Below are 6,465 nucleotides of genomic sequence, written 5' to 3' on the forward strand. Positions count from 1 at the left end.
ACCAAGTCTATGTGACACTTGAACACATACCCGTGTATGACACAAGTAAAGCCCGAACAAGTACCAAAGCAAATGTAAACCACTTTTGTAAGTATTCAAAACATGGAAATGAATATACACAACACACCATTATAACATGGGATACTAAGATGGTGTAGGCTTCGGCGAATTGTTGATGTTGAACTGAGTAAGGTGGACCTCTTGTGGAAGAAGGTGATATTTGATACCAAGGTTTTCAAAGTTCTTCTTAAGCTCCAATATAAGATCAGTTAAACGAAGGTTTCGTTCACCAATGTTTTGGTGGTTAATAGTGTGTTGCACACATAAGGCCATCTTCATTGTGTTCAAGTCTTCTATATCTTTTACTATGAAACTATGTTTTGAATTCCAATGATTTGGCTTGCTGTCAATGTAACTGCACATCAAATACACCGATATTAGTCTTATTACTGATAGCATAATTTTCGAAACTCTAGGACTATATATAGTCCTTAGAAGAGCAGCCTTACCTTTGTGTTGCCTTCTTGAGCGCGTTGATGGATTCAATAGGAGTAGAAGCATCTATGGTAAAAGGAATTGTATCCCACATTTCTGGACTTCTGTAGAAGTTACTGATTGGCTTGCTTAAAAGAGCTGAATTCGGATAGTAGATCTTCTCCATGTCATACCTCAGGAAAACTGTGGTTAATATGTTCATCTCTTCTACAATCATCTTCAATCACATAGGAACATAATCTCAATAAATCGCGACTAAAATTAGCATACAAAAGTGATAGAGTATGAAACATAATCCTGGTTCTATGTTAGTGGACCAACTCAACCAAAAGCTTAAGCTAATGGTTGAGGCCCAGGAATATGTTTTATACTCTATCAAAAAGAGACGGCAACATCAAAGGAATTATTATACCTGAACACCATCGACTTTGCAACGATCTCCTATGTCGAAAGGGTGCATAACAAACACGAAAATGATGCAATCGAAGATGGTTTTGCAAGTGTTATGAAAGATAACACCAAGGACTACCATTTGTGTGATGACAAACGCAACTACTTTTGGTGTTGCTAATCCCATCAGCAAGAGAAACACCACAAAGATTACTACAGTAACAATTGCTGATGCCATCTTGTGAAGCTGCTGCACTGCTGTTTTCGTGTCGTTCAGTGAATGTGCTAGAGCCTTTCTTTCAAAATAAGCTCGTACCTTTCAACCATAGTCATGTAGGTAATTGTCAGAAAATGAACAACAATCTAACCTTTTCGGCGTCTTAAATTATTTGAATAAGCTTACAGTTGTGTAAAAATAGGAATATATCATAAACTTACCACCCAATTTCTAAAAGAAGACTTGGTGATTCTTCCTGTCTCAAGTGCTCCTTCGAAAAGAGGGAATATAGCATGAATCTCATTCCTCTTTAAAAAACCTTGCTAAATCCTCCTCCTCAATGTACCTTCCAAATTAAATTTGTAATCATTATAATTATTATACTAAACAAGGGAAACTAAAAAACAAATTTTTAACACGTGAATGAATTCTATCTATATCATTGTACTTTTGCGAGTCCATTTAATAATAGTACGTGACATTATTTTTAATGAAACGAGGGTAGAATATATAAAACTTAAGACTTACTTGGCACCGCGTTTTGCAACGTTTCTAAAGATGCGTTTAGCAGTAGTTCTAGCTTCCCATTCACTAGTAATCTCAGATTCAGCTTTCCCAAATTCATCAACTGTTTTCGAAATCGTAGACAAACTAGAAGATCTAATGAGTTCATCAACCTCTTCAAACTCCAAATCGACGCCGGACTCTCCTTGCTCAGCTCCTTAAGCTTCTCCATGTCCAATTTCCTTGATCCATATTTCTTTGATCTCATCATTTCCTTAGCATCCTTCCATTTTGTTGGCAAAGATTTTGACCCTTGCATTGGTTTGTGTTGCTCCCAAAGTAATTCATCCATTGGTGGACCTAAATTATATCAATAATAATTCATATTCATATTCATTATTTAACTAACATTTAAAGGCTGTTGTTCTCAATGATTGAACTCAGCTGAACTGAACTGAACTGAATTGAATATTTTATAAGAGAAGGAAATTAGGAGCTGGTTGAACTGAATTGAACTTATTAAAGCTGAACTGAACTGAAAATAATCGTATGAGAATAAGCCTTAAGTCAATTATACTACTAACATATAATGTAATTTAATTTCATGTTACATGCAAAGTAAGGGCCTCAAACTAATTACTAAATTAGTAAATTGTCCATCTACCCATGTCACATGTCACACAATTATGTCCCACGATGTAAGTTGTTGTGTAACCAAATGCGGATCTTGAACTAGGACTCGACCTCAAATAATTATTTTATTTAATTAGTTATTAAACTCAAATGCACCTCTTTTACCTGTAAATTGTTATGTGTTTCATAATCAGATTGAAATAAACATACTCCTTACTCCTTATCATCTACACCGCTATACAATATATCCTAAGTCTTAACATGTCACATGTGGACATATAAAATAATGTTGTAGCATAATAATTGATTTTATTTGTTTTATTATTAAGCAAGATATTATACATTCGAGTTTTATCTCCTCCTAAATTTTCGGCCAAGATCCGCTATCAACCCGACAGTTAGTTAAAACTAGCTAGAACAATAAGGATGTGTTCATGTGGATATGTCATTTTCGTATCCAGGAGAAATGCCGAAAGCGTCAATATGTCTCAGTAAGTGGGAACTGCGACATACCAATTTGTCCTAATAAGTTGGACCTAGCATCTTACCTGTAACAACTTATACGCCTAATAGTGGACTTTGTATTTACACCATTATGTAGCACATACAAAGCACAACACCGACGAATTTAAATTACTCAACCAGCCATGCAGTTCATCTTTGTACTTGCAAAATCATCCATAGCCACTGAAATTATTTGTCGGTTTTTTAAATAATAGGCCACATTTTTTATGTATATATATATATGTCATGCGAGTGGTTTAAAGTACAATAACGGGTTGCTTTCTAAAATATGCACGTAGTATTTATTTTCACCATTCCTTTTTGTTTTTTTTACGTAATCTTATCTTTTTTTCTTTTATGTAACCTTATCTTTTTGTTTTTTTTACGTAAACTTATCTGGGCGTTCTTATATTTTACGTAAAAATGCTCTATCTTTATCACTATTTTTCCAAAAATAAAAATAAAATGGCATCCATTATGTAAGTATTGTCTCCCAAAACTTCCCTATATATAATTAAAGTAGATATGACAGAAGTAGAATCTATTGTGGTTTTTACATTAAAAAAAATATTCTCATTTTTAGTTACTTCATATTTCTTATCTAAAAATCATGCAAGTCAAAGTCAAAGTCAAAGTCAAAGTACAGTAGAAAAAAATACAGTCAAATTGATGAATGTAAATGATGGAAGTCAAGGTACAATAAAGCAATATAAAAACACAAATTAATTAAGGTCAAAGGTACTAACGAATTTCATGAAGTAAATCTAAAAAATAATAAGAAGAATAATAAGAAATAAGTCATAAAGTTCTGAATTTGTAAGAATGTGATTCTTATTAAAACAAATTAGGTATCAAATCAAATAATTCTACCTTTTCATATCACATTAATAAGTACATGAGTATATATAATTTATATGGTTGGCTTAGATTTTTCACTTTGTTTATTAATTGGTTGGTTGAGGAGCATTCAAACACTAGGCTAGTTGGCTTATTTCAGGTCAAAAAGTAGTGTAAAAGTTGTTGTGAGCAATCGATTATAACGTGTTACTCGTATCATCTTTTTTTAAGCATTCTTTCCCAATTTTGAATGCTTTAATAATGCTGCTTAATTAATTAATCAATGCATATTAAGAAGCATATTATCTACTTAAACTCAGATTTGTCACTTTCTGAAGATACTCTTCTATCGATCTACGAAACATTAATTTAACTTATTAAGAAACATCATTTTTTGGTGTCATTATCTTAAATCTTACAACATACAAAGTATTTAGTAGATTCTTGTATGTATTGAAAGAAAAAAAATTGCATCATATTATTGTTTACTAAACTAGACCATGATTTTTTTTAAAAAAACTTGGTACTTTCCTCATCTAAGATCAAAATCTGATTTTATTTATTTTTTTTAATTTGTTTTTTAAACAGAAAATTAGGGATTACAACATAATTAGGGACACTTGTAGTTTTTCTTAGTACATCTTAAGTGCAAGATTAGAAAATTTGATTTCCCCCCCCCCAATACATATGACAATATGATATTGTAGTGTAACTCCATAATTATTAAACAAAATGTCTCTTTTTTTTAATTGATCAATTAACTAATTTAAAAATATTAATTTTAGAGTACACACTTTCTCTAATCCTTTTAATTCTTCCTATTTGAAATCCTTTTATAAGATAATAAATTCAAATAAAGTTGGAAAATTGAATAAAAGAATCGGATGGAGTACAAGGAAAACATTTTTTGTAAGAAAATATAAGATGCATATAAATAAAAATTAGCAAGAAACAATGAAGAACCTGAGAGTGCGTCAAGTATGTAGTGATGAAAAACGCTTTCCTTCATACGATCAAAGTAAGTCCGCACATGAAAAGAGGAAGCTAGGGTCTTAACCAACACAATCTTAACCAACCATATGATTGCACCAACTAGAACCGCGACTAACAATTGTGACACCCTCTTAACCACCTTGTTATTTTGGTGCACTTGAGCATCAAACATACAAGTCCAAGCTAATAACACAAGTGCTAACCAAATACAACTTTGTATACTCTTCCTTAAACCATACACAAAGTACAACACCTTTTCTCTTAACATGAAATTCCTCTCTATCAAAAACACCAAGAAGCTCACTAGCCACCCCGAGCAAAGCCGGCCACTAAACACTACCATCACCATTAGGCACCATTGCCACGGCCTTAGACCCATTATAGGGTAGTCCCTAAGGGTCTTCACCGTGAAAGAAAGGATCAAACAAGTCAATATAACAAAAAATATTGACCATTCTCCTACTCTCCTCCACTTAATTTTTCTCTTCTTTTTTTTAGCTTTGTGATATTTTTTACCATCGCTTTCCTCCTCCTCCTCCTCCTCCTCCTCCTCAGAAGTCGAGTAGGAGGAGAAGTCTGTACCACTATTACCCCCATTATTACAATTATTACTTATCTCTTCCTCCCAAATAGTCGTTTGATCTCTATCAAACTCGTCGATGACATTTATTTTGGGAGGGAGGTTAAACTCAACATTTCGAGATTTAGGTTTAGAAAAGCTAAGGCGACGTAGGGTGGCTCTCTTTCTAAGAGTATTAGTTGATTGTAGGGCGGGGGGTTTTTTCTTGTCACCACGTCGATCAACATTGGTAGAGTTGCCATTGGCATACTCCGAGTCTACGGATTGACCGCTGTTGCTATGACCCTCGGCCATGAACACAATGACTTGATCACCACCACCATCCATCTCTAGCTTGGCTAGCTTATATGGTTCGTTATATTATGAAATTGAACCAATAATATATATAATTATACTAGCTAGGAACTTTCTTTTTTAAAGGTCCTCCTTTGTTACAACTCTATTTTTAGTGGGTCACTTAATAATATACATTGACATTATTTATACAAATTTGTTGTCGGGCATATCATATATAATAAGATACAAGCATACAAATATACAACGAACCAATGGAGTCACTCTCATTATGAAATAAAATTAAAGTGGAAAAGGCTAATGTTTTCACGATTTGCTATTTTGTGGTTGATAATCTCTATAACATCTCAATCACATATTTCGTACCCCGTAGGTTACAAATTTACAATTCTTGTTACTAGTACAAAAAGATGTATACATTATTCTAGCTTATTTGTGCTTAATTAGACGAATTAGTTGGTCGACATTCATGTTTTCTTTCACTTTAGTTAAGAATTTCATTGATTTCCCATTGTACCTAAGCTAGATTCCTAGAAGGTTTGGCTAGAGTACTAGAATTCGTATTGTCTACTACTCCCCCACGGTGTATTATGAATTTAAGGGAAACGTGCACTCATTACAGTCATAAGTAATTTATGGCCCGACATAATTATTATAATACCTGCTTTTAAAAATTCTTCATATTGCGATTTTTTTTTTAAGTTAGTTATTTAAATAAAGTTCCTACTCTATATTGCTTTAATTTCGTTTTGGCTAAGAAAATTCACTCTTTTACCTTCACTTATATGAGATCAGATCCATTTTAATTTGGGCGCCTTAAGTTTAGCATGATTCTACATTAGGTACCTAATTAATTATGATGAGTACGTACTTCACCCTAACACTACATTGAGCTTTCATCAAAATAACAATGTGGTGCATACTACCTTTTTTTTTTGTTTAATAAAATATTATTTATTGTAAATTAGTAATATAGGTGAAAAGAACATGAGGTAATTTAAAATTTGAATGATGATAT

At 32.8% G+C, this 6,465-nt stretch overlaps 1 pseudogene; it reads right to left on the minus strand.

Moving 5' to 3' along the window:
- Positions 1-144: 144 nt before the first annotated feature.
- LOC110730071 lies at positions 145-5,562 on the minus strand (annotated as a pseudogene).
- Between the last annotated feature and the right edge of the window lie 903 nt (positions 5,563-6,465).

The sequence above is a fragment of the Chenopodium quinoa genome, unplaced genomic scaffold, assembly GCF_001683475.1.
Source record: "Chenopodium quinoa cultivar QQ74 unplaced genomic scaffold, ASM168347v1, whole genome shotgun sequence".
NCBI lineage: Eukaryota > Viridiplantae > Streptophyta > Magnoliopsida > Caryophyllales > Amaranthaceae > Chenopodium > Chenopodium quinoa.